General features: G+C 42.1%; 1 long non-coding RNA gene across 9 annotated transcripts; it reads left to right on the top strand.

The window, feature by feature from the left end:
• The first annotated feature begins 7,416 nt into the window (after positions 1–7,416).
• LOC124677571 lies at positions 7,417–12,844 on the top strand. 9 transcript variants are annotated; one of them, XR_006994106.1, is made up of 11 exons: positions 7,417–7,599; positions 7,772–7,862; positions 8,971–9,108; positions 9,855–9,925; positions 10,412–10,554; positions 11,152–11,219; positions 11,688–11,755; positions 11,849–11,939; positions 12,105–12,322; positions 12,411–12,554; positions 12,647–12,844. It is a non-coding gene; the product is annotated as an uncharacterized LOC124677571 (long non-coding RNA). The 9 variants fall into 9 exon arrangements; XR_006994104.1 differs by lacking the exon at positions 11,688–11,755 and adding an exon at positions 9,340–9,434; XR_006994108.1 differs by lacking the exon at positions 11,688–11,755 and having other exon boundaries at positions 10,412–10,519.
• Positions 12,845–26,773: the final 13,929 nt, after the last annotated feature.

Raw genomic sequence — 26,773 nt, 5'->3', positions numbered from 1 at the left:
GACTAAAGATGTCGGCAGGATAAGAACGCATGGGTGGACGCACTGCTCGATGAGATAAAACATGTAGCGCATGACGCCCTGTCGAAGGAACAAGACAAAGTAGAAGCGGTGACGTGCCTATAAAAGGAGCATCGATACGCCTTGCCAAGCAGATCAACAAGCCAAGCAGAGTTTCATTCCCATGGATGAAGGAAAGGGTTGGGAAATCTCCCGTGGCGCAGCTTCTCGAAGATGTCGTTGGTGCACACGCCCTACGGCATCTTCGGAAGCTGCTCCTCGGAATTTTTCCTGCAAGCCCTCGAACGACTACATCTCCTCTAACGGTGTTGGGGAAAGGGTTGGGAAATCTCCGTGGCGCAGCTTCTCGAAGATGTCGTTGGTGCACACGCCCTACGACATCTTCGGAAGCTGCTCCTCGGAATTTTTCCCCGCAAGCCCACGAACGACTACATCTCCTCTAACGAGTGTTGGGGAAAGGGTTGGGAAATCTCCGTGGCGCAGTTTCTCGAAGATGTCGTTGGTGCACACGCCGTACGACATCTTCGGAAGCTGCGCCTCGAATTTCTTCCTGCAAGCCCGTGAACGACTACATCTCCTCTATATATATGGTACAAAAGCCAACCACATCTCCACTTTTAATATCTTACATACAGTTACATGATTACACAAAAATAAATGGGAAATTGATTGCCATGTTGAGATACTCATTTGTGCCATGAACATTCTTCCATTAACTTGATGATGGAGCATCTTCATCACTTAACCTTCTTCGGCCGTAACCATGGAGCATCTTCATCATTTAACTTGATGCTTGGATCAATGTTCACTCTGAAGGGTGGAATTTCATCAAACTTATTATAATCTTCTGACATGTCTGTCTTGTCCTCCACTCCCACGATGTTTCTTTTTCTGGAAAGAACTATGTGGCGCTTTGGCTCATCGTTTGATGTATTTGTTTCCTTATGTTTCCTGTTTCTTGGTTTGGTAGACATATCCTTCACATAGAAAACCTGGGCCACATCTTTGGCTAGGACGAATGGTTCGTCTCTATACCCAAAATTGTTGAGATCCACTGTTGTCATTCCATACAACTTGTCTACCTGAACCCCGCCTCCTGTTTTGTTGACCCATTTGCACCTAAACAAAGGGACCTTAAAAGAAGGTCCGTAGTCAAGTTCCCATATATCCTCTATGTAACCATAATATGTGTCATTTGGGCCTTCATTCATTATTGCATCAAATCGGACACCACTGTTTTGGTTGGTGCTCTTTTTATCTTGGGCGATCGTGTAAAATGTATTCCCATTTATCTCGTACCCTTGGAAAGTCACTACAGTCGAAGATGGTGTCTGGGCCAACAAGTACAGCTAATCTTCAATATTGATGTTATTCAGGAGATGTTTTTGCAACCAACCGCCGAAAGTCGACATGTGTTCACGTCTAATCCAATCGTTCGACTGCCCCGGGTTCTGGGAGCGTACAAAGTTCTTGTGGTCACCGATATACGGAGCCACCAAGGTGGAACTTTTAAAGCGTGTAGTGTGCTTGAGTCAAAGAAATCCCGTCCCTACATATCATTGATTTCCTTCCTAGCGTGCCTTTTCCACTTAGTCTCCCCTCATGCCGCGATTCAGGGAACACCAATCGGCTTAAGGTCGGGAATAAAGTCAACATAGAACTCAATGACCTCCTCTATGTTCCATAGCCCTTGGAGATGCTTCCTTACGGCCTAGCACGGATATGAACATATTTCTTTAAGACTCCCATGAACCTCTCGAAGGGGAACATATTGTGTAGAAACACAGGACCGAGAATGGAAATCTCATCGACCAGGTGAACGAGGAGATGTGTCATAATATTGAAGAAGAATGGTGGGAACACCAGCTCAAAACTAACGAGACATTGGACCACATCATTCTGCAACCTCGGTAGAATTTATGGATTTATACCTTCTGAGAAATTGCATTGAGGAATGCACATAGCTTCACAATGGGCAGTCGAACATTTTCCGGTAGAAGCCCCCTAAATGCAATCGGAAGCAACTGTGTCATTATCACGTGACAGTCATGAGACTTCAGTGTTCCGGAATGTTTTCTTCTCCATATTTATTATTCCCTTTATATTGGAGGATAAGCCAGACGGGACCTTGATACTGCTTAGACATTCAAAAAATATTTCCTTCTCTGCTTTTGTAAGAGCGTAGCTGGAGTAATGACGTCCTTTATGTGTCTCATGCAGTTTTTTGGGGTCTTTCCTACGTTGCTGGTCCTCCCGTGCTTCTGGTGTATCTTTTGTCTTCCCGTACACGCCCAGAAAGCCTAGTAGGTTCACGCAAATATTCTTCGTCACGTGCATCACATCGATTGAAGAGCGGACCTCTAAGACTTCCCAATAGGCTAGATCCCAAAATATGGATTTCTTCTTCCACATGGGCGCGTGTCCGGCAGCGTCATTCGGAACAGACCGTCCGCCAGGACCCTTTCCAAATATTACATCTAGATCCTTGACCATACCAAATATATCAACACCATCACGATGGGGAGGCTTCCTCCGGTGATCAGCCTCACCGTTGTAATGCTTGCCTTTCTTTCTTACGGGATGGGTATGCCTAAGAAATCGACGATGCCCCAAGTACACGACCTTCTTACATTTTTCCAAATAATCACCTTCGAGCTCATGTAAACAGTGCGTGCATGCATTGTATCCCTTGTTTGACTGTCTCGAAATGTTACCAAGAGCGGGCCGGTCATTGATGGTTACGAAAGCAGCGCTCTTAGGTCAAATTCCTCCTCGCTTGTGCTCGTCCCACACAAGTACACCTGCTATGGACCACAGCTGTAGAAGTTCTTCGACTAATGGCTTCGGTACACATCAATGTCGTTCCCGGGTTGCTTCGGGCCTTGTATGAGCACCGGCATCATAATGAACTTCCGCTTCATGCACAACCAAGGAGGAAGGTTATATATACAAAGAGTCACGAGGCCGAGTGCTATGACTGCGCAGCTCTTGCTCTCCAAAAGGATTCATGCCATCCGTACTTAGACCAAACCTTAAGTTCCTTGCATCCTGTGCAAAGTTTGGGAACTCTCTATCGATTTTTCTCCATTGGGATCCATCGGCAGGGTGCCTCAACATCACGTCTTTCTTATGGTCTTCTTTGTGCCATCGCAACAACCTAGCGTGCTCTTTATTTCGAACAAGCGTTTCAGCCGTGGTATTATAGGAGCATACCACATAACCTTGGCAGAACCCTCTTCTCCGGGGCGCTCGCCCTCAACATCACCCGAGTCATCTCGTCCGATCTTATACCGCAATGCGGTGCACACCGGACATGCATCCAAATTCTCGTACTCACCGCGGTAGAGGATGCGATCATTAATGCATGCATGTATCTTTTGCACATCTAATCCTAGAGGGCGGACAATCTTCTTCGCTTCGTACGTATCGGCGGGCAATTCGTTACCCCTTAGAAGCTTCCTCTTAATTATTGTCGGCAACTTTCCAAATCCCGAGTCGGTGACACCGTTCTCCGCCTTCCATTGCAACAATTCCAGGTGTCTTGCCTAGCTTTTTATGGCCATCTTCGCAAGTTGGGTATAACAATTTGTTGTGATCTTCTATCATCTTGTCGAAGGCCAACCTTTCCTTTTCAGTTTCACATTCTCTCCTTGCATCAGCAATGGCCCGACCAAGATCATCATCAGTAGGCTCATCTGGTGCCTCTTGATCTTCTACTTCATTATCTTCATTGCCTTCTGCAGTATCACCGTATTCAGGGAAATTGGGATAACCGTCATCATCCTCTTCCTCTTCTTCATTCTCTTCCATCATAAACCCTCTTTCTCCGTGCTTGGTCCAACAATAGTAACTGGGGCATGAAACCGTCCCGCGTGAAGGTGGCCGTGAATGGTACTCGAGTGAGCGTAATTTACGGTATTCTTGCGGTCAACACATGGACAATACATGAAGCCACCACGTTTGTTTGCCTCAGCCACGGCCATAAAATTACTCGGAGCCCGAAGTGAACTCGTCAAAGCGTTTGTCAATGTACATCCATTGCCGATTCATCCGCATGATATAAGCCGATCAAAAACCATTACGAACATCACGATGTATATATACACATGCATTTTATCAATTACAGATGAAAGGATAAAGTTGTTAACCTCGATGGAGAAGAAAAAAACAAGTTAAGTGTGACTTGATTTGTGTAAACTCAAGTGGCAAATCCTCTTAAGCATTTCATCGAACACCTCTTGTGCATGTGAAGAAGAGAGCAAAGCAATACACCCCTCTTGTGAAGAAAGTGAAAAAATGGCTAAGTGTGACTCACACTTGGGCAGGGGCAAGGTTATATAGGCAGATTGGAGACTTTGTCCCGGTTTGTAATACAAACCGGGTCTAAAGGGTAGGCCTTTGGTCCCGGTTTGTACTACAAACCGGGACTAAAGGTTTCTGAGGCCTGACACGGCCTGCCGCGCCCTGCCATCGACCCTTTAGTCCCGGTTTGTAGTACAAACCGGGACCAAAGGCCGCTAACGGACAGGCGCCAGCGCGTGGGGTCGCCCACCGCGAAACGAACCGAGACCAATGCTCACCTTTAGTCCCGGTTTGGTTCAGAACGGGGACATTTGCTCCCAGGGGCTTGGGACCAAAGGCCTCTTCTCCACTAGTGACATAATTATTACGTAAAAGGATCCCTTGTTTTTTTCTCGGATGTATAGGCCGGATGAGTGGTGTGTAGTTCTTGGGTGATTCTAGTTGACGCCTGGTAAACTTCAAGTAGGGCTGCTTCCTAATTCTTTGGACACGTCTACACATGGCCTACGCGTCTAAAGTCAATTCTGCGTGAGCTGGCCCATTAGGCTATTCGCTCGCTGAAAAGAAATAGTACCATAGTTTCTTCAACATGTACAAGATTTGAGCTAGCCCAATGGCTGTAATATTTGACTGCTTCCACGAAGACACGGGCTTAAATCCCAGCATGGACAACATTTTCCGAATCTAAGAAAAATTAATTTTGAACAAAACGAAAAACAAAAAAAAGTAACTGGGCCAGGCATAAACCACGCGGGGATGTAAGGTGCCTGGTAAACTTCAAGTAGGACTGCTCCTTAATTCTTTGGACGCGCCTACACATCGTCTATTAGTGTACGTTTGTACTGCCTAGCTTTTTATGGCCATCTTCGCAAGTTGGGTATAACAATTTGTTGTGATCTTCTATCATCTTGTCGAAGGCCAACCTTTCCTTTTCAGTTTCACATTCTCTCCTTGCATCAGCAATGGCCCGACCAAGATCATCATCGATAGGCTCATCCGGTGCCTCTTGATCTTCTACTTCATTATCTTCATTTCCTTCCACGGTATCACCGTATTCGGGAAATTGGGATAACCGTCATCATCCTCTTCCTCTTCTTCATTCTCTTCCATCATAACCCCTCTTTCTCCGTGCTTGGTCCAACAATAGTAGCTCGGGCATGAAACCGTCCCGCGAGAAGGTGGCCGTGAATGGTACTCGAGTGAGCGTAATTTACGGTATTCTTGCAGTCAACACATGGACAATACATGAAGCCACCACGTTTGTTTGCCTCAGCCACGGCCATAAAATTACTCAGGCCCGAAGTGAACTCGTCAAAGCGTTTGTCAATGTACATCCATTGCCGATTCATCTGCATGATATAAGCTGATCAAAAACCATTACAGAACATCACGATGTATATATACACATGCATTTTATCAATTACAGATGAAAGGATAAAGTTGTTAACCTCGATGGAGAAGAAAAAAACAAGTTAAGTGTGACTTGATTTGTGTAAACTCAAGTGGCAAATCCTCTTAAGCATTTCATCGAACACCTCTTGTGCATGTGAAGAAGAGAGCAAAGCAATACACCCCTCTTGTGAAGAAAGTGAAAAAATGGCTAAGTGTGACTCACACTTGGGCAGGGGCAAGGTTATATAGGCAGATTGGAGACTTTGTCCCGGTTTGTAATACAAACCGGGTCTAAAGGGTAGGCCTTTGGTCCCGGTTTGTACTACAAACCGGGACTAAATGTTTCTGAGGCCTGACACGGCCTGCCGCGCCCTGCCATCGACCCTTTAGTACAAACCGGGACCAAAGGCCGCTAACGGACAGGCGCCAGCGCGTGGGGTCGCCCACCGCGAAACGAACCGAGACCAATGCTCACCTTTAGTCCCGGTTTGGTTCAGAACGGGGACATTTGCTCCCAGGGGCTTGGGACCAAAGGCCTCTTCTCCACTAGTGACATAATTATTACGTAAAAGGATCCCTTGTTTTTTTCTCGGATGTATAGGCCGGATGAGTGGTGTGTAGTTCTTGGGTGATTCTAGTTGACGCCTGGTAAACTTCAAGTAGGGCTGCTTCCTAATTCTTTGGACACGTCTACACATGGCCTACGCGTCTAAAGTCAATTCTGCGTGAGCTGGCCCATTAGGCTATTCGCTCGCTGAAAAGAAATAGTACCATACTTTCTTCAACACGTACAAGATTTGAGCTAGCCCAATGGCTATAATATTTGTGTGCTTCCACGAAGACACGGGCTTAAATCCCAGCATGGACAACATTTTCCGAATCTAAGAAAAATTAATTTTGAACAAAACGAAAAACGAAAAAAGTAACTGGGCCAGGCATAAACCACACGGGAATGTGAGGTGCCTGGTAAACTTCAAGTAGGACTGCTCCTTAATTCTTTGGACGCGCCTACACATCGTCTATTAGTGTACGTTTGTACGCATCATCTGAAGGCAATTCCGCACGGGCTGACCCATTGGGCTATTCGCTCGCTGAAAAGAAGTAGTAGCATATTTTCTTCAACATATAGAAGATTTGAGCTGTAGCCCAATGGTTGTAACATTTGACTCAGGCTCAAATCCCATAAAGAACAAATCTGAGAATTTTTTTTTTTGAATCCAAGCAAAATACGCGCAACCAAACATTTGAGTAATGCTACCTGAATCTGGGCCGTCCATTCTGCGGTCCAGTTTCCCGATCGTGCCATCTGACCCATCCGATCAGCATCTGCACACTGCTCACATGGTCCCGGCCGTCGATTCCCAGCGACATCTTTTCACCGTCCGTGAGTTACCTGCCCAGCCACTGACCTGTGGGCCGGCTTTTCGCTGGAACCGTGGGCGTCTGTGTTTGTTCGTCCAAACAGTATCGCGCGGTGGCTGGGTTTGTGGTTTCGCTCGCCTGCGAGGGGCATTTTCGACATTTTGCGTCCCATTCCGTCCTTCTCTTCCACCTCCGTACGCGCGTGGCGGACGGGAGGCGACTTCGCCGTACGGCGAGTACGGGCGCGTGCCCCCGCCCCCGCCCCCGCCCCCATCCATGGAGAGAGAGGGGGGGGGGGCGTGCCCCCGCCCCCGCCCCCGCCCCCATCCATGGAGAGAGAGAGAGGGGGAGAGGTTCCCGTCGCTACTTCTCTTTCCCCTCCCCAGATCCACTCCCTCTCCCATCCATGGAGAAGGAGGGGCTCGTGGCTTCCATGGAAGCCCACCCTGAGTGGAGTACGGGCGCGGTGGCGTCGAGCGGGAGGTCAGCCTCGGAGCCACCTCTCCTCCAGGACGACGAGGCGAGGTAATCTCCTCCCATTCCCTTTCTCACGTCCCAGTTTCCATTTCTCATCTTCCTCCACCGCTTATTCCCAATCCTTCATCCTCAGTGTTTGGATGGCCATTCCCCATTCGAACCAGTACCAGTGTACCACCACTACCACGAACCCTCATATTTTGTGTGTCTATTTCCACAGATCTCGACAAACAAGTTAGGCTTGATAGAATACAGATGCCATCGATTGAGGGGTTAGAAATACGGCCCTTCATGTGAGCAAGAAAATTAAGGTACATGTTTTTGGAAAATTGTGAAGAAAGAATTGGTCGTGTGGTTACTCTTTTAATTGAGCATCTCAGTTTCTGGTACATAATCTGCCTGATGCTTTGTGGAAAGTAGGCTATAAGTTGTGGATTGAGATAATAATTACAAACATGTGTGTTGGTTGGAGAAATTAAATGCCTCTGCGTTTGTTACTCATGGTACTTTCGGTAATGATAAACTAGCTACTTTTATTCATCTGAAAAGATTTCATGAATATATGTAGAGTTTGGTGTATATATTCTAACTGCATGCTATAAGTACTTGGCTCTGATGCTCACATCTGATTGATTCTGCATGCTTTTGGTGTATGGGTGACGCTGTTTCTTTTGGTAGATCTGTATTACCTTTTCGTTATCGTTCCAGCTTACCAAAATGTCTTTATTTCCTGATGAAAAGGTTGATTTGGTTTTGTTTGTTTTAGCTGATCATATCTTGGTTCTAAAGTTTTTTATCTGGTCTAAAAACTGTAAATGTTTGGTAATAATAGTTACCCCTGAAATGTTCTTGTATCACAATTATACCATGTTATTGAAAAAGATTTAGCACCTCTCTGGCAGATTGTAACCTTACCTAACTAAAAACAAAAATTCAAGCTTTTCTAAGCTGCTTAATCGAGTTTAGGGTGAAAAATCTTAAGAAATATGCATAAAATTGGCTCTAATTCCCACAGTCCATCGCTTCACCATCGACTCAAACAAAATGTCACTTTTTGTTCAGCATATTTGATTTAACACAGTCTCTGGCTTCCTCACCTAATAAAAAGAGAATGGACTGCTCGGTGCAGCTTATTGAAGTTAGTCCATTGCACATGATAAATTAAGAATATGATTCCTTGTCACTTCACAAAACTTATGCTGCTTCTGTTGACTGTTTCAAATTAGTGAAATGTTCATCTTTTCTCTTTTAGTCATGAACCTTCAGTTCAAAAACATGTCAGCTTACTTGTAATTACTGTGAAAAATTTATGGTTCGTTGCTGCTTATTATCTACCAAAAAGGTGTACTTTCATATTGAAAATAGAATCAGGCTTTGCAAAGGAATTGTGCTAATGGTTTTCTTTTAATGAATGTCCAGGAAATTTGGACAGGGGAATGGACACCATCCGCGAGGAGGTGCGCTGCCCCAACCTCCGCAAGTGTTGGCTGATGGCTAGCCTGGCACAACCCCTGCCACCATCATGATCCTTGGTGGCACCTTCATATATGGATGCATGTAAGAGATCTATCATTTTTCTTTTATTTCATCTATTAGGCATCACAAATAGTTGTTCAGGTTGTTGCCTTATGTACAGGGAAACATGGATATCTTCGTATTTTAGGATTAGCATTAGGTATCCATTTCAAGGATTTCGTGTGTGCATATTTCTATATGCTACGCTGCAGGCCTATACCTTGAGCCATGTAACTGCTAGTGCAAAGATTTTAAGTTTTTAGTTTCGTGTAGGTAAGTTGCTTCTGCTAAATCATGAGGATGTGTTTCCCATGTAAGTTATACCTTTCGCTTGATGCTGTAAACCTGGAAGAAATTAATCGTAGACGGTGAGTGATCAGGTCTCGATTATGGCTTATATTTTTTTCTTAAGTTTCTTAATTTACCTGGATAATATTATGTTGTTTTAAATCATAGTATAGAAGCATCTACTTGTAGTTCTAGCTAGTGCTGCACTTACTTCCTATTTTTTCTGTGTTTCTGTTTCTATGGGCAGTGTTACTTTTCTTTTTCATAATGCTTTCCTCGTGTCGCGTCATGTATGCTCAGTTTGAATTTACCCATATAGATAACAACCACGTGTGTGGAAATGAGAAAGGAAAGAGTGTACATGAGTTTTATAAAAATCTCATTTACCATTGTATTCATCCATATCTTAGAAATAAAAATAAATGATGAAATCCTATTAACTTGAAGAAAGATTAAATCTATTCATGGTCTGACTACATGACACTTCTGTTTTATTCTAGCGGCCTTCTCTACTGGATTAGATCCGTTCCTGGGAAGCAATGTGAGCAAGGCGCCGCATCACCTCCAGAAAGTGCGTTTTTTTCTAGATTAGTAAGTAGTAACGAGATAAAAGATTGTCCACAATAGAATATGAAAATGGATTGCTCTCACCAAGTTCTTGTATTTCTTTCACTAAAGTTGTATTTGTTTGTTCTCCTTATTTTACAGACTTAACAATTCCATTAATACTGCCCATTTATTCTTGGTCGTTGTACCTATGAAAACAACCTAGACTATCACTTTTCAACAGTGCCATGCCATTGTATTGAGCAGTCACACAAATACTGATGTAAAATCGGAATCGTAGCAGCCATGTATTATATAGCACTAGCTTGAGATCAAAATAACAATTCTCTTCAGATTTTGGTTTATCACAAGATTTTCTATCATAATAGGATCTGACTTGTGTATTTAATTTACACTGATTTGAGCATCATATATGTGCTTCTCACAACATGGTAATCAGATAAGGGTCTCCTTCGTGTGAGATTAACATGCTCTTTTGTCGATATTTCAGAGTTTGATAATAGTGGAGGAGATTTGTCCTGGAGAACTGAATTCCTCGCATACTAATATAGCTCAATGGTGATGATCCATTTTATGTGCTCTTTCTTCTTTCACCAAGGTGACAATTTTTGCGCTTCTCATTTCCATGTGAAGGTATGTAGACAAGAGAATATACATCCATTTATTTGGGATGACGAGTCCTTGCCTTTCTATTGCTGCGAAGTGTCAATGCAAGCCCCTTCTTTTACTTGAAACTGCATGATTTCGTTTTCATTGTTGGGGCTCACAAGAATTTTATGGATGCATGAATATGACAGGCTGTTATCCATTTAGTTTTAGTTCAGAGGTAAAAAAGGGTAGCTCATTTTTTGACCTTGACAGATTAAATTATCATTGTGTGCAAATCTGTTTGAGCTGTCATTTCTTATCCATGCTGAAATTAGAAAGCCAGATTTCAAGTAGTTCAAAATATATTATACTTCCACAAATATGAATGCCAAACTAGATTTCTCAGTGCCAAACAATGTACAGCCAAACTGAATCGAAACAGACTACTCTGCATGTACCTATCCAATTAATTACAACAATTTTAATGGCTTGTTAAAATGATTATATGTATTATGCCATTGTAAGATTTCATACTGAATCCTTTGAGCATTTTCAGAAATGAATTGAAGTTCTTATTGATACTTCACTAATTTGGCTAACCAGATTATAACTCTTTTTTCCTCGGGGATTCTTTTATTTCAGAAACACAACGATCGAGGTTCAGAGCGGTTCTTGCATAGCAGAGTTTGTGGTTCAGCACATTGCCAAAAGTAAGCCTCGTACTTAAAAAGAGAGATCTCTTTTTCTTGCGGAGTTTGTGGTTCTGTTGTGGGGAATGCAAACTTGTAAACAGAAAAGTTGAGTTCTCTTGTAGTTCCGAATATGTACATGGTATTTTTGCGTAGACTGTTTATGTTAAATTATTTTTACCTAACTGGCCCCATCATTTATAATTCTTTAATGGAAAAAAACATACATGTTTAATCGAAATTGTGGAAACTTTGCAAATTCTGGTGATTTTTTTGGAAAATTTTCTGCGGACGCATGTTTAATTGGTGAAGCACCTGCTGGTTACAATCCCGATGATTGTTTTACGAGTCATACCATTCCCCTCCTGTAAAAAATGTGTCTTAAGTAGCCAAAACCTTTCCTAGGATTAAGCATCTACTTCATCATCCTAATTTTACGCTAAAATGATATGGTGACTAAAGTCCATTTATTTATCTTATTTTATCAAGAAACGTATGTTCACTGTCCATCCTTTAAAGGGAGATAACTGAACCACTCATATGTCAGAAAGAACAATGTACAGAACTCCAACTCAATGACTCTAGTGCATAATAGTTATATTCTCCTTTCATTCCCTTCTATCTTGACATCATGCTTAACTGGTTCACAGACTATTTTATGGAATATGTACTGTTCACAAACTAGACTTTCGGACAAGCAGATCATAAAGTTGCAGGAAACACCAGATGAGATACCAGAAGGTGGTACTCCTTACACAATTGGATTTGGGTGTTCTAATTATGTATACTATCTTTCACATGCTTTTCCTAGACGACAAGCTTTAGTCTATCGTTGGTCTGTCTCCCCGTAAAAGACTGACAATTGGTTCTTCCATGCATCTCACATGGTGCGATAACTTGTTGCAGATAATTAGGTCAATTGGAGATGTATATGAGTATATCTGAAGAGGCCATTCCATAGCAAGTTTCGGCTTCCAGAAATTTTCCGGCGACCACTACTTAGTTCCGAGCCAGGAATTACTGTACACCAAATATAGTTACCTGATATGTTCACCTTTTTTTGCATCTGATGGACTCTGGGAATATCGGCATTAAGAAGTATTCATGGCCCTAAGCCCCTAACGGTACACTACCTAATTTCAGCATACTGTATACTACAAAATTCTCTTGCCATATCTTATTCATCGAGTTATTTTATCTTCATGGATGAAGATGGCCTTGAACCCTTTGTCCAAGCTCCGTCCGGGTAACATCCGTTGGGACATGTATGTATACATGTCACGCCCATGTCACGAAAGTGGTGTAACTGATGATGGAAAGATCAAGAACACCGCATGTGGTTCTCCTTGATGCCAGGTGTTTGTTCTTTTTAATTTATCCTTTCTTTCTCTGGTTCATTCACCATATCCTCCTACTATCATTTTTACATTTATTCTCTTTCCTTTTAGGCTAACCAGATATACGAGAAATTTTGGGGAAGTTGGCCGTGATTCAGGAGGGAAAGTCTATGAGATTTGAATCTTCATATGTCTTTAGACCAGTGAAAGGTCACTCAATAATCAAATTTGTGAAGTACACTCTCTGTTATCATTAGGTGAGAACGCTTCATCCATATTGCTGGTGCGGCATAGTGCCACCCTTACTTGGCATGAAAGGCGCCATATGGAGAGTCGGCAATGGCGCGAAGATTCGGGCTTGGCGAGACCCATGGATTCCCAAGGATGGCTGCCACCAGCCACGATCGGTGCAAGGGCGATGCAGATACCGTTGGGTGGCGGACTTTCTGGAACAGGATGGATCGTGGGACGAGCAAAAGCTAAACCAATATTTCTGCCAGGAGGACATTGCGGATATTCTGAAAATTAGCACGTCAAGGCGTAACGAAGAGGACTTTATAGCTTGGCACCCTGACAAACGTGGCATTTTTAGTGTCAGAAGTGCCTACAGGTTAGCCTTGCACTTGACAATGCAACATCAAGATCGTGGAGCTACTAGTTCTAGACCTGATGGCGCTAGACCAACATGGAAGATCATCTGGGATTGCCCTGTACCGCCCAAAGTCAAAATTTTGGCATGGAAAATCTGTAGAAATGCAATATCAACACAACTGAATCTGCGAAGGAGAGGCATCTCAACATCCAGCATGTGTCCTATTTGTGGGTGTGAGGAGGAGGACTCCTTCCATATTTTCCTCCGATGCCCGCATGCACGCGACCTTTGGCGTGCCATGGACGAAGTCTGGGACCTGCCCGCCGGTGACCTGCTAAGGCCGACAGGACCCGAATGGCTCCTTCACCTCCTGGCCTCCATCCCAGCATGCCAACGCGCGCCGACCTTGATGACGTTTTGGAGGATATGGCACGCCCACAATGAGATGACTCATGACAAACCCTGCCCGCCAATTGAGGGCTCCCGCCGATTCCTAGTAAGCTACCTCAACTCTCTCATGCTCATTAAACAATTTCCGCACGCAGATATAAGTAAAGGTAAGATGGTCGTCAACCCGGAACAAGGATTCCAGAAGACTGAAGCACAAACCGATGGTAGACAGAAGGTGAGGAAGAAATGGGTGGCGCCGCCGTTAGGAGAGGCTAAGCTGAACACGGACGGTGCTTATTCGAGTCAAGCTGCAGGTACGGGCATGGTTCTCCGGGACCATAGAGGTGAGATCATCTATGCAGCATGCCGCTCTATACCACACTGTGGTGATGCAACTGAAGCGGAAATCATGGCCATCGAAGAGGGGTTGCAACTTGCCCTACACTGGACAACGCTTAAGTTCATAGTGGAGTCAGACTGTGCGGAAGCGGTGGACATGATCAATGGCAGCACTCCTAATGTTTCAGCCTATGCTTTCAGAATCAACATCATTCGTGAGTTTCTTCGGGAAAGAGATGTAAAATTAATAAAGATTAGCCGCGAGGCTAACATGGTAGGCCACGAGTTAGCAAAACTAGGACGGGTTCAGAACAGAACTGAATCTTGGTTCCGATATGTTCCCCAGGAAATCGCTACGGCGGTTCAAACTGATTGTAATTCCCTTGTGGCTTAATATATATCTTTTTTCCCCGCAAAAAAAAAAATTTGTTGTATTTTAGCAATGCAATGGTTCAACTCCATCCTTCAGATCATGTACGTTCATAGCCTGCTTTCTGCACCTATTATTGAACTTGCAGTACCCTTACTCTTTTATCCCCTATTTCGAGGGAGGAAGGGAGGGTTCCAGCTGATGCAGTTCAGTTTGTGTTGTTTTCAGAATATAACAGTCACATTGGGTCTAAATCATTCCACACTGTATTTGTTTCGTGGCAACTTATGAAAGTCAAAGATTGTTGAGTATATATTTTGGAACTGCTACTTTTTAGCTTAGACCACTTTCATGTGGTTCCATCGCGGCATGATCTACACATGTTCTTTGTGTCTTATATCTGGCAGTGTGTTATGTACAAGGTTAATATAGATGTTATCGTTGTAGTTTATGTGAAGGATGGCGCTGTACTTTAATGAGCAATTGAGAATATTGATTCCTTGTTTCCTTTAGTTTTTGGGTTGGGTCCATAGTATATTGTATTTTCTCTAAGTTTATAGTTCTTCCTTAAGTTTGTGGTGAGAAGATGTGTATCTGATGTCATGTATTATGCTATGTGTAAACCATCTTCGAACTATTGTATTATAAAATCCCAAGTGCTAATAAGTGCACGGGGGCTCGTTTGCTCTCCGTAGCCCTCGATTCTGGTCCGTCCGATGGAGCAGCGAGCCACGATCATTTCGACAACAACAAAGATAGCGGTGGTCTCGACCGCTTTCCCCTCGTGCGTCCCCTTCTTCCCTTACGAGCTCTCTCCCTCTCCATCCCCTCCGCCGCCGGCCTCCACCTGCGCCGCCGCCTGCCAGTCTCCCCCAACTCCGGTGCGCCCCTCCTCCACCTCGGACCCTCGCCCCCTCCTCGTGTGCGCCCCTCTCCTACGCCTCCCATCCACCCGCAACCGATCCACTTTCTCTTCCCCTCAATCTCCTCCATCTCCGCGCCGCCACCCTAGCCTCGCTGGCCAGCCCTTCCGCCGCAGGCAGTCCTCCCCTCCACCGGCCCCTCCCCTCCGATGGCCCCTCCTCCCCTCTGCCGGTCCGTCCTTCCCTCCACCAGATCCTCCTACCCTCCGCTGCGTCGGCGACCCCGGCGAGTATGACCACTCAGGCGTGCTTCCCGTGCACCACCACCACCGGGCATCAGTTCATCCTCGTCGCATATGCGCTATGCAGTTGTCGGGCTAGCCGGCGCCATGATTTTGGTATTCACTTTGACTGTTCAAAGCTCGGTCGTGCTAGATCGATGTTTGTTCGCTTCATGTGCTGGTATAGCACTAGGAAGAGATAGAGAACGAGTTGGTCGTGCTACTATAGCGATATTGAATCCTAATACTAGTCCGCTACTCCAGCATGGCTGAGCTGATCGATGTGGAGAAATATGTGCCTGTCGTGCGCGGTCGTCGTTTGCTCATACGTACAACTAATAGTACATCATGCACAAGCTAGAGTTGCTAGATCGATCATACTCCCGGCCTGGACTTGTATACTAGAGTAGTACATCGTGAAGGATTGTTTTCCTCTGTCGCTAAGCACTTTGGTCACCAGCCTTGAAGTTCAAGTTGTATTTGGTACATGAATTGTTTCTCTTGCTAGCTTGGGCTCAATGCTAGAGCCTTCAACTATGCATTTAAAGGTAAACTAGTTGTTATTCTACCGAGTGTATCGATCTCATGAGAGATCATATGAGTTGTTTGTCAAAATAGGTGTACTCAACTTGACACTGATTCTAAGTGTTGCGTAACTGTTAATATTAAGTTGCCTACTAGCTAGAATTAAGTTGTCTTACGATCCTCCAAAGTAGCTAGATGATGTTAAATCACCGCTCCAATTAAGTTGACTACAGATTCCTGCCAAATTGCCTAAAATTTCTACTTTACTGACAATTGATCGGTTGTGATGATACCAATGCTACGGTTGTGAAGTCTCGAGTGTTTGGAGAAGCATGTGGATGATGGTGGACGACTTCGAAATCCAAAGACATTTTTCCTCCCCAAAATTGAAGGTATATTCTCCAAACTCGAACATTTTTTTGCAGCTGAAATATGAACCCATGCAATGGTGGACTTTTGAGTTATCTAAGTGACTGTTCGGTGCTATTTTGGCTTACACACACCAAATTCTCATGTGTTTTATGCAGGGTTAGAAATTGGCCACTCAACCAATTGTTCGGTTCATAGCAGGGATTTGGTAATTTATTAGCATCAACGGAGTTTGTTGACGTGTGTCAAGCAATCAGGGTGTCCTCGAGACATGTCTTCTAAGTTGCTTCTGAATATAGTGCTTTGTTGTGTCACACGTGTGTTAAGTAGCTTACTGATAATGGCTATTCGTACAAACTACGAAGTTGCTTTTATAGACATTATATTTATTGTTTCACACATGTGCTAAGTTGCTTTACATCATACTAATGTTGTCTGCTCTTCGTTATGTCCATCTTGGCTGCCAATAGGGATATGTGTTCCAAGTAGTTGCATGTTCCTCAAATCTCTTTGAAATTGTTTGATGGTTTCTATATCCATTTGTTTTTGTATCCACCTGGGGTTTTAGATCCAACTAAGTTGCAACTTTGTCTCCTTTCACCGAGTTGTTGCATCGATGCTCGGATTCATTTAGTATGCACTCGGGTTATGGATCTAAGTAAGTTGCAACTCTACATCCCCTGTTGTTTTTTGGATCTATCTAAGTTGTAGTTTTTTTCACCGAGTTGTTGCATGGGTTTTGGGATCTATCGAAATTGATGTTTCACACACTCTTTGTTTCTTCACCAATGTGCTAAGTTGATTTCACATAATGTCGATCAATCAAGAGTGTTCCTTTTCTAAGTTGTTGTTACATGCAATGCTTTGTTGCTACATGCATGCCCTAAGTTGGTTGCACATTATGTCGATCAATGGAGAGTGTTCCTTTTTCATAGTTAAGTTGCTACTCTATCCTATTAAGTTGATTTTGCATCAGTTAATTAAGTTACACAACATATATTAAGTTGCTTTTGAACATAGTTATCTTGTTTATGTCAACATAGTTAAGTTGCTACTCCATGCTATTAAGTTGCTTTTGCAGCAGTTAACTAAGTTTCACAACATATATTAAGTTGCTTTTGAACATAGCTAAGTTCTTTATGTCAACATAGCTAAGTTACTTGTACCATTTAATTAAGTTGAATAAGTATATTAGTCTAAATTGCACACTGATTGTGAGGGGAGTTGTTTTGCTTTTGTAACTTCCTTTTCCCCATTTTTAGTTGATTTGTTTGTATAGTTACTTTATTGCACCTTTTAATATGAGTTGATTTGATTAGTTGTCGACAGGTTAGTTGCTTTGATTCACATGGGCTACAAGCAACAAACCTTGAGTTGTTCTACATAAGAAGCACATGGGCTACCCTAACTATGCATTTTAATTGTCCCACGTTTCACCTTGTGTTGTTTTCTCATACAACTAACTTGCTGCATCGATGTACTCATGTCCTACTTAACTAGAAACTGGGATTCCCTAGCTATGCAATTATGTTGTACCCATGATTAGCCTTGTGTAGTTTTTCTCATACAATTAAGTTGCTGCATTTTATAATCATGTTCTAGTTAACAAAGAACCTAACATGACCTATGTATGCAATTTAGTTTGACCCAGGATTCACACTATGTTGTTTTTCCATACAACCAAGTTGCTGCATTTTATAATCATGCTCTACTTAAAAAGAACCTGAGATTCTGTAGCTACTTAACTGGTTACATCATGTTTGTGCTCTTGTTGTACGTACCAAAGTAAGTTGCAGGTTTGTACCCACTAAGTGTGCTCTTATTTGTGCTCGTGTTTCCAGACCTTTCCAAGCAAGACGGGATACATCGAGCAGTCAAAGATTACATGGATTGCTAGCTTGTGTACAAAAAGGTTGAAGATAGCTGCAACTAAAACACCACCAATAACAACGTATTCAAATGGTGCATTAACTGTAGCATGCACTTGTTGCAACCTAGTATGAGATGGTTGTAAGGTAAACATCACCAACAACAACTCTTCAAATGAGTGCAACAACTATAGCCTACACGAAATGCAACCCCATTTTTTGGGGATTATTAAAGTTGTGCACCATGATCGTGAACCTGCATATTGCCATGCATAAGTTTCCTACTAGTAGCATTAAGTTGGGTAACACCATTGTTGTCAAGTTGCGAGCCCTTGTCGTGAATGCCTACCGTTGTGCCTAAGTTGTGCACTTCGTTTGTTGCGGAGTTGTTTTTTCATTGCTACTAAGTTGTTTACCTCAGAAACTAGTTGTTAAAGTTGCGCTTCTCGGTACTATGATGTTGTTGGCTGTTGTTGCTAAGTGAGTAATATCAAACTAAGTTGACTACAAAATATTTAAAAATAATAATAGTGTAAGCAACTACTGTACAAAGTTGTTTTGCCACAACACTAGAGTTGCTTTATGAAAAAAAATTGGCGAAATATATATAAATGAGATCTAGTTTCAAAGATCTCATCGCGGCAGGGCCAACGGTGAAAACGAAGCACACTTCCGACAAAGCGTTTGAAAGTTGTGACTTTTTGAATTTTCGTTGCATGAAAATTAATTGCACGTGTGGGCTTTTTCTTGATTCCCGGTTGTACTAAAATTTCCTCATTTGTACGGAGGGTAAAGATAGTTTTTAGGCCCTTTCTTTTTCCGGATCCCGTGGGTTGGGTACTTTCCATATATGAGGTGATGGCTAGCTGGGACTAACCGGCCCCCGTTTGCTACCTAGACGTTCCCTTATAAAATTATGGTATCTTTTTTTGAAGTGAAATTATTGTTCCTTAATTTAACATGTTTCATCATATTTGATTATATTTGCTTGCTCGCTGTTACACGGGCAAGCGCGCGGCAAGCCGCGCTTTCCTACCTAGTAGGGATGGTTTCTTACAAAATCTCACCTACAAACATGTGTCGTAAAGTTGTTGTGGTTATGGCACGAACTGCTTAGGTCCAGGATTACCGAACAAGAAAACTAGGAAAACCGAAAAATCGGATGAATCCTATCTTTACTTAATAATAAATCAGGAAGTGTTTCCTCGGTTTGGTAAATAGGGGTTTCCCTAATTCTTGCGAGCTATGGGCTGGGCGTACGTCATACACTGGGCCGCCCAGGCTGTGCAAATAAACTTTGGGTCGCACTATCCCAAATGAGGCTTGAGTTTTACATTTTATATGGGCCCAGCTGCACTGATCCACTATAAACCTGGGCCAAGCCTAATTGTCCTTTTATTTTAAACGATAAAATGTATAAGGACTTTTTTTTTGCTGGAAAGCGACTGTTTGAAGTGTTGTTGGCTTGTCACTGTCAAAATATAAAGTACAGTGTGTTTGCGTTCTGAAATACAGAGGTAAAACCAATAGATTTTTCTGTCCAAGATTGGATTCATTCGATCGTAGCCATGTGGCTTGACCACATTAATCTAACAGAACATGTGATACAAATGTACTCTCTCGGTTTCAGCATAAATTTATTATTAATCTAAGATATAGTTGACGTAAAAAGGTTTTCTTGGGCCTGCTCTAGTTTTGGTGCTGGGGTTTAATTTCGTGACTTCATAAAGAGGATGCCAATTTATTTATTTTTTGTCTAGAAGAGTCTGCTTATGTGAACTCCATCGCATATAAATATGATTGTCATTGTCTGCTGCTCTTGACTTGACTTATTAATACGAAAAGTGTGGACACGGTGTTTCTGAACCCGTGCTCACATACTTCTCGTTGAATAAAAAAAAATCAAAACAATAGCACACAATTTTTTTTAAAAAAATATGAATTTTTTTGTACAATGAACATGAACAAGTGTTGTAACAGCACACCAAAAATCTTCGAGAAAAGACATATGTAATGGACTTTACACAGACCACTAAATATGTTTTTTCTCGGAGATTTTTGTGTGCAGTGAGCTAACTTGTTCATGTTCATAGTACAAAAATTTCAGATATTTTTGAATTTGCTATTTTTTTCGATTTTCTTATTCAACCACAGGAGCATATAAGCTCAGGTTCAGAACTTGTCTTAATGAAAGACGACTGTATTCTGGATTAGGTTGCCATAGCGTCTTAAATATAAAAAAGGTGGTCTCCTTTCCAAAAAGAAAATCTCCGAAGGAAAATATACCGCTAGGTAATGTTATTTCAGGTCTACGGAAATACCGGCCAAATATCGACCGAGATTTGTTAAAACCATTTTACATATTTCTTCATAATTTGTAAATATTCAACCCTACCTAAGTATTGAACAAAACCAACCATTTGTATAATATTATCCTATCCTGCATATTAATGAAGACCACTTATTAGATCAAGGTTGGCATACATAGCATAGGATGAGAAAATTACGTAAAACTTGGTAAAGTTTGCTTGCTAATATTTTTCTTGGGTGCCTAGGTCCGAGGCTCTAGTGAAGAGAGCTAGAATTTCTATTTACTCGAGTTGGACTAGAATATGTTTATTTCAAGAGATATGGATTATGTTGCCATAGCGTCTTAAATCGACAAAAGGTGATCTCCTTTCTAATTTTCTTTTTCTCCGTAGGTAATGTTATTTCAGGTTTATGGAAATACCGGCCAAATATCGTCCGAGATTTGTTAAAACCATTTTACAGATTTCTTCATAATTTGTAAATATTCATTAAACTTGAGAAAATTACGTAAAACTTGATAAATTGTGCGTGCTAATATTTTTCTTGGGTGGTATTTGGAAAAGGCGGTTCATGCCGAGATACCGGAAAATACCAATTGAGAAGAAGCAAAAACATGCTCATGTCTCTATAAAATTGCTTTTGTGCCAACGTATAGGAATAGTCTTTTTATGTTGTAATTGCGGACTTGGAGCAGAGTTGTATGAAACCATCTCAGTGTAGGTTTGAACTAATCTTTTGTTTTAATGGATATAGCCCGTGTCATTTTTTTAAGCGGACACGGCCCTAGTGTTTTTTGCATGGACTCATTTTCTTTTTGCAGCCGAACTGTCGGAACACATCTTTATTCTATCTCATGGCACGGGAAAACTCTAGAAAAAGGCCGACCTCTGAGAAGGGAAGAGACTTTCTCCGCGCGCGACACGTGGTTGAACGTGGGGCGCGGAATTTGCCGGTGGACTTCCTCCGCGCTCGACACGTGTTGCTTTATGGTGATTTTGCGAACCGTCCACTTCTCGTAACGGGTCCGCTTCTCACTTAACGGGTTTACAGGGACCCGTTTCGCGTCTGCCTTTATCTCCGTTTTTTCCCTTATTCTTCTTCTTGTCGTCTGGGCTGGTCGTGGGTTCTGGTTCCTTCGGCTGGTCGTCTCGTCGGCGGCGCTGCTATTTTCCCTTCTCCTCCGTTGCTCGTCGAGAACCTCTCGCAACTCATCGTCGGCGGACGTTTTTCCTGCTCCAGTGGTAAGCGGCTGTCGCGTTTTTCTGCCTCGCTTAGGGTTTCTAAGATCTTGGATTTTCCCTTTGATTCGATTAGATCGAATCAGTATTTTCCCTTTGTATTTCCGGGCTGTGAGTTTTCTGGGGAATTAATGGGAGGGAGGTAGCACTTTCAAATGGAAAATATGCGGAAGGCGGATGCGGATGCATTTTCTCTCGTAAAGTCGTTCTTTTTCATCGATTTCTTCCGCCTCTTCTTGGTTATACACTTTCCGAGTAACACCAGTTAGGGTTTGCCTTTGTCGGAGTAGCCGTATAATTCCACATTTCGTGGTTACATGCATCTGGATGAGCTGCTGAGTTTCACTATTTAGGGTTTCTTGGTCTTTTTTCTTGTCGATTTACCCGCTCTGGATGAGCCGCTGAGTTTCCCGTGTCGTGTTGACATGCAGATTCGACGACTCTGTGGTTCTTGTGGTTTCTATCTCGTGTATTTTGTTGTACTCGTTTGGTCTAGTTTTATCACACATCGTACCTGAACTATTTCTAGGGTTTGTCCAAGTGGTTGTTCAAAAGATAGTTTTGTACTTCCGTCCACCCGTTTCGTTTGGTACTTGCTGTCCTTTGTGTCTTGTACTTGTTCGTGTTTGACCTTGGTACTCGTGTGACAATTTGTTCCGTACTTGCGTAGCTTAGTCTATCGTACTTGTGCACGTATATCTCTTGTACTTGTGCACGTATATCTCTTGTACTTGTGCACGTATATCTGTTGTACTTGTGCACCTATATCTCTTGTACTTGTGCACGTATATCTCTTGTACTTGTGCACCTATATCTCTTGTACTTGTGTACCTATATCTCTTGTACTTGTGCACCTATATCTCTTGTACTTGTGCATCTATATCTCTTGTACTTGTGCACCTATTTGTTGTAGAGTTTAGCGGCAGCAAAGGTGCTGTTCGTTACACGTCTTCGCCAGGTGCATGCGTGTAAATTATGTTGCTTTCTTTTGGTTTCCTTGTTTGGTTGTCGATGTATTTGCGCCAAAGGCGCGTATCGTTTTAGACGTGTAGTGAAGATATGCAATTGCGACGACAAAGGTGGTTTCGTTGTAATCTTTTTTTGTTGTCCTGTTTTTTCTAGTTTCGAAAGTGATAAGTCGCACACATTGTACCCGAACTAATTTTAGTGTTCTCCGGTGCTTGTTCAGAGTTGGAAAAGATGGCAGATCCAGGTTTTCACTCTCGTTCGGTATTCCCGACCATCTTCGTGAAGCGATCGATCGTCACATCTCGTATATGTTTCCTGGTGAAATGCATAATGATGTAAGGTTTTTTATTATGTTTTTTGATTTTTAATTATTGTGTTATTGTAAATTGCATTCTTAATTGTGTTTTTTATTTACGATTACGTTCTAAGCTGAAAGAAATGTGGAAGACTATCTTCATTTCGTCGATGATAAGAACGGGACGTGGTCTTGCTGATCGGATGCGTGATATGGTTTCTCTTTTGTCAATTGAGTTGAAGAAGCAGCCATGTGCTTGCAAGAGAAAGGAGCCCGAAACTGAAAATGTTGTTGGAGGTAGTTCTGTGGCACGTAAGGGTGATGGCAATGCGTACATCGATTCTGATTATTGTCTTGAGGATTGTTGTCTTGAGCGTTCGGGGCCATGTACATGCAAGGGAAAGGAGCCTGAAACTGCAAATGTTGTTGGAGGTAGTTCTGTGGCACAGGAGTATGATTCCTATGCAGACGGCGATTCGATGATTGTCTTGAGCTTAAGGAGCTATCCGGGGAAGAGGAAGTCCTCAGAATCGCTTTGCATAGAATGTTGTTTGCTGATGTACTTGAGGCTCCTAGGAATTACATTGAAGGGTAACCATTGTTATTCAATTTTCCATCTATTTTTCATCTATTTTTGTATATACGGATGTTTATTCTTGTTGTTTTTAACAATTGCAGTTCCGAGAAAATACTTGAAGTTGGTGGTAAGTCTGTCACACTGGCATAGTTTCTACCTTGCTATGAAGGGTGGTGGTTTCATGGATCCTTCGTTATGGATGTTTTTCTTAAGTGCGTTGATGATGGTCTTGATTTCTTATTTATTCCGAGCTCTTTGGCGGTACGTCATGTGTATATGTTTTAGATTTATTTATTTTTTAACTAAATGTTTTTAGCATTTAGTTTTTTAAACATCTTCTTGTTGTTTTTTCCAAGCATATTCTTGATGTGGATGAGGCTGACCCTATTCATCTTGCCGCAAGCTTTGCTGAACATGATCTGAAGTACTATAGTTTGGATAGGGAAGAGGCATGTTTGTCATGTTTTGTTTGGCGCTTATATTTTTTCTACTACAAGTATCGTGGATGCTTTCTTATTTCTCGTGTGATTGTTTAATTTCAAACAGATCTACATTACTTGTTGCGATTACAGCCATTGGTGGGTTATCTTTGTCGACTTCCATTTCAGGAAATTTAGAGTGTCTAGCTCATTGGAGTTGATCGAAGCTCGGATGGCTTCTACTCAAAGAATTGTATGGTTTTCGTTGTAATCTAGCTAATTAAATAATTATTTACACATGACAACAATAACTTTTATTTTTTATTCTTTCAGGTCAAATCATTTAAGAAACTTTACGAGTTATCTTCATGGTGTCGAGAGATTAAATATCTCATCGTTCAAGATAAAAGTTTGCGGCACCCCTTCTTGTTCGTAGTAATCATCTTTTCTTAATGTGAACTATGATTTTATTTTGTTTACTGTGTTTGGATTTAATTGTTTCTTTCTTTTTGACCATTAGGACAAGCGCGAGGCGTGACTGTGGCATCTATGCAATGAGGTTTATTTCGATATTCAAGGCTAATTTTTACCCAGATGTATTCAAGGTAGGTAATGTGTTGTGTACATAGTTTTATTCAATAGTATTTAAGGCAGTTTTTTAGTACTTGTTCGCTGTATAAATAGTACATGTCAATGGTTGTTTTTAGTACTTGTGCATATTTTTGTTTAGTCGTTGTGTACTTTTTCGTTTGGAGCTTGTGCATTCTTGTTGGAGATCATTAACCATTGTGTTGTTTCGTGTTTTTCAGGCTGACATCGAAAGTTTTCGACAGTTCTTCACCGGAATGATGCTCACTTATGATTCTCCTGATTATCTGGCAAGTTTCGTTCGCGAACAGATTGAAGAATTCGAAAGTAAGAACTGTTTTACAATGGTTATCCTTTTTTCGTCCAGTGAAGTCAATGAAGTGAACTTGATTGTACAAAATAAGGAAATGAAGTACATAATAACATTACATATTCATTCCATTGTATGTATCATATATTTTAAATATTCATGTGGCTTCCTCCTTGAGTGGTTCCTACTTTTGTTGCTCTCCTTTTGATATCCTTTGTTCATCGTCGACGTCTGCAAATAAATATATGTTAAATTTATGTTAATTTGTAGGAAAAAGCAGATTATTTGCATCAGTAGGTTTTCATCATCGACAAAGAAACTTCATGGGCACACTTACCTTGTTAATGTGTTTTTTGTACCAAATACTAGATATTCCATGTCGCATCTTATTCTTCCGTTGTGGTAGTACATACCGTAAGTGTTTCCCGGTTGTGTTGTTCTCTCTCGTTGTGTTACTATCGTTATTTGTGTGTCTGTTGCTTGATTGATTCTGTGCTGTATTGCTTGTATATCTTTCCTGTGATGCTGCTGCTGCTGCTGCTTGTGCTGCTGCCTGTGCTGCCTCTGCTGCAATTTTTGCTTTCAGTTCTCCACATCCTGTTTTGTTGTTACTTGATTTCTTGCAGTGTCCGCATTTTATTTGTCTAGTTTTCTGTCTTTTTTCTGAACCTGGCATCATTCTGTCCCCTCTTTTTGTTCCTCTTCTGTCGGACATTGGTGGGTCACGCAATGTTTCGTTGCTACCTGTTTCTTCGTCGTGAAGTTTTTTAGCTCCTTCATCTTCTCTTATTGCTGCCAAGCACTTTTGTTTCCATATCACGCATACACTCGAATCATGACATTGTATGCTTTGTCATTTGGGCACGCTTTGTTGCAAAGTTCTCGCCATATGGCTCATCACACCAGCAAACTTTAGTGTTTCGTCTCCGCAAGAAGCATCTCGCGACATTTCCTAATGTTGCGAGTTCCATGTCTATGTCTTTTCTCCATCTTTTAATCACAAAACTCTCCGGCAAATCATTGATCTCCATGTGAACCATTGCTTTTATTACATGGCAGCAATGTATACCATCCCTCTCCGCATCTTTTGCAGGAACACATGAAGTTTTTTTTTCATCGTCAAATGTGACGTCAAACAACTCCCTTTTGAATTCCATGTGGTTGTAGAATTTCACTATTCTTTTCAGCCGCAGTGGCGACCAGGTTCAAGTGATCCATCTACCTTGAATGCCGTGTTGTTTGTGATCTCAATCTGGAACTTCTCGAATATGTCATTTGTGAATTGTTCAAGAGCTTGCTTCTCAAACGGATGTCTTGTTACTAATTTTGCTGTTTTCAGTGTTGATGTGAGCTTCTTCTTGTCCAGGCCAGATAAGCACTTGTCTTGTATGACCTCATATTGTTCAAGGAACATTGTTATCGTGTCTGTGTGCTGGCTATAGCATTTCCACATGTTATTTGTGCTCTCGCTCCTTCCTGTGCTTGATGAGAATGGGTAAAATTTATCCATGAAGTATGCTGGTACCCACCCGTGTCTTATCCCGAATAACTTGCTTAGGTGTTCTTCTCCGCTAGCATTGTAATCCTCTATCACTTTATTCCATCCCATTTCGAACTCAGCCGGTGTGAATGCGTTCTTTGCAATGTACATTAGCATTTCCGACAAACCTGTGTTTTTTGCAAAGAAGGTGCTCTCTTTCCGCTCATCTTGGTCACGATGTGGTAGTAGCAGCTCTCGTGTGTTGTGGACTTTAGAACTGTTTTTATTGCTTTCTTCATTGCCTTGTCCTCGGTCTCGTTATTATTGTCTTTGGTTCTTTTCCACCCATTGCCCGAACAAATGTTTCCAAGCACCCATATAAATGTATCCGTTGTTTGATCCTTTAGCAGAGCAACGAAGCAAACGAGATCGTGGAGCCGTGATTGTTCACCCCA

This window comes from Lolium rigidum, chromosome 7 (genome assembly GCF_022539505.1).
Source record: "Lolium rigidum isolate FL_2022 chromosome 7, APGP_CSIRO_Lrig_0.1, whole genome shotgun sequence".
Classification (NCBI taxonomy): Eukaryota; Viridiplantae; Streptophyta; class Magnoliopsida; order Poales; family Poaceae; genus Lolium; species Lolium rigidum.
The sequence above is the reverse complement of the archived record's forward strand: the minus strand, read 5'-3'. Positions and strand labels throughout refer to the sequence as shown.